At 35.6% G+C, this 2,452-nt stretch overlaps 1 non-coding gene across 1 annotated transcript; it reads left to right on the top strand.

Annotated features, from left to right (window-relative positions):
- The first annotated feature begins 344 nt into the window (after window positions 1-344).
- LOC122151419 lies at window positions 345-451 on the top strand. The gene has a single exon (XR_006164142.1). It is a non-coding gene; the product is annotated as a U6 spliceosomal RNA (small nuclear RNA).
- Window positions 452-2,452: the final 2,001 nt, after the last annotated feature.

Below are 2,452 nucleotides of genomic sequence, written 5' to 3'. Positions count from 1 at the left end.
CCACATACTGAATCTAGCTTCTGAATAGCTCTTGAATTAATTCCTTTTTCTTCATATTCATTATCTAGGTTGTGGTCTTCAGTATAGCTCTCAAATGGACTATGTTTCTCTCTGTTTACCCCTCTAGTTAGTTCTTTAAGGGTCACCAGGATAATGATTCAAACAATTAAATATTATGCAGAGTTTGGAATCTCTGGGGGGTACAGACAGTTAATGTGCTCAGCTGTAAACCAAAAAACTGGACATTGAAGCTAGCCCAGACATGCCTCAAATGAAAGGCCTGTCAATCTACTTCTGAAGAACAAAACAAAACAAAACAAAACAGCCCTTAAAACCTTTATGGAGTGCTCGCTTAGGCAGCACATACACTAAAATTGGAATGATGTAGAGAAGATTAGCATGGCCCCTGCACAAGGATGACATACAAATTTGTGAAGCATTCCATATTTAACAAAACAAAACAAAACAAAACAAAAAATCTTTATGGAGCACAGTTCTACTCTGAGCACATGGAGTCACCATGAATTGGAATCAACTTGATGGCAACTGTTTTTTTTTTTTTTTTTTTAATAATGGAGTTTTATTTCATTTGAAGAAAAATTTTCACTGCTGAAAAAAACAATAAGTAAATATAAAGCAAAACTAAATAAAGAAGAAAATATTGGGTTGAATAACCTCACACATGCCTCCTAGATCCTCCATTCTAAGCTCCTAAAATGCATATCCATATCAGGAACAAGGAAAATGACATCCAGTGTTTAACACAATTATGGATTCTGGACAGGACCTAGCTTCACTTGTACAATCATTAAACTCTTTGCCTGTCCTCTTAGGCTTTTTCATGCTTACTCAGAAGCTTGTGGTCTGAGATTAGCACTTAACACCATCATCATCGTCAAGTCATCAAACAGGAATCCCTGATTTTTGCTCTGTAGGAGGCATTGTGCTGGGACCTTCTGAATATATAGACATCTACTCAAAATGACACCTGGTCTAAAGGAGCTATATTCTGCTACAATTTGAGTTATCCACATTCCTTACTGGTAATAATAACAGTGTTTGTGTAATGATTCATGGCATCACAGAGCTGTGCATTGACAGTGACTCCCCTATTCTTAGAATATATTCATAATGCATTCCTCCCACGAGAGAGTGAGGGTTTAGAAGTGCTCTTTATGTAACTGAAGGGGTTATGCAAAATTGTGTTGTTAAATGGACTATTATTTTAAAGCTCAAGTCAAATGTATGTATTTTCATCCTTTGAACAGTATCTTTGAACATGTAAATATTATACTACCAATAGCTTATATTTTGGATAAAATATCTAAGATAAGAGCTCTGGTGACATAGTGCCTAAGGCATTTGACTGCTAACCAGAAGGCTGGTGGTTCAAACCCACCAGCCACTTCTTGGAAGGAAGACTGGGCAAACTACTTCTGTAGAGATACCACCTCAGAAACTCAAGGAGGAGTTGCTATGAGTCTGAATTGACTTGATGGCAGTGAGTTTGGTTTTTTGGGTAAAATATATCTGAAACTGCACAATTAGTTAATAAACACTAAATATAAAATTTTTAAGGATGACTATGTCTTTATAGATCTCTCAGATATATCTTGTGTGAAAGGAGCATATACCTCGAATCCTAGAATTCTACAGACCAATTAAGTATAAAACATTATGATTGTAAAAGATGACAATATTTGACTCTATTTAGAAATTCACAGAGTAGTTGTGTATGCTTGTGTAGACACATACATAGTGTACAAATGTGTGTGTATGGCTGTATGTTTATGTGAGTATATGTTCATCATATTTCCTCTGAGGAAAAATTGGTATCTTGCAGGTATGTTGTTTCATTTGCTCTGGAAGGAACAAATCTGTCAGTGAATATCTTCAGAAAGAAAATAGTTTAGGGTGACTACATCTCCTACTTTTTCTTGAAAACTTGTTTCTATAAATTTCATAGAGCCCAGCTGATAACAAGATACTATATGTTAAATTAAAAAAAAAAAAAAAAACACTTCAGTTTGGAGATTATGATGTCAATGTATGTCCTTCTTTCAATCTACAGACCTAGGATCAGCCAATTGCCCTTATCAAGCTTTCACACACCCCTAATGACACTTTGATATTCTAAGGTGCAACTGATCCCAGAAATGGTATTTTCAATCACCTCATATTCATGTAAAATCATTCACATGCAAGGAAAAAGATAGGAATTAACTTGACAGCAGTGGGTTTGGGTTTTGGTTTAGCCTGTGAAGAGAAGGAAAATCAGGTCTTCTGCTAGCAGTCAATATTCTTTCCAATACATCCTACTGTAAAATAGCCTAACAAAGGGAGATACAATTATATTATGCATTCATGTCCTATCATCCTGTTTGGTAAAAGGAAAAATGAGGTGAGACCAGAGCAGGCTGCAAGGTTAATGCTGAAAGAAAACATCTAGGAA

Source organism: Orycteropus afer, unplaced genomic scaffold (genome assembly GCF_000298275.1).
Source record: "Orycteropus afer afer isolate SDZICR_OR568_19922 unplaced genomic scaffold, OryAfe1.0 scaffold00451, whole genome shotgun sequence".
Lineage (NCBI taxonomy): Eukaryota > Metazoa > Chordata > Mammalia > Tubulidentata > Orycteropodidae > Orycteropus > Orycteropus afer.
The sequence above is the reverse complement of the archived record's forward strand: the minus strand, read 5'-3'. Positions and strand labels throughout refer to the sequence as shown.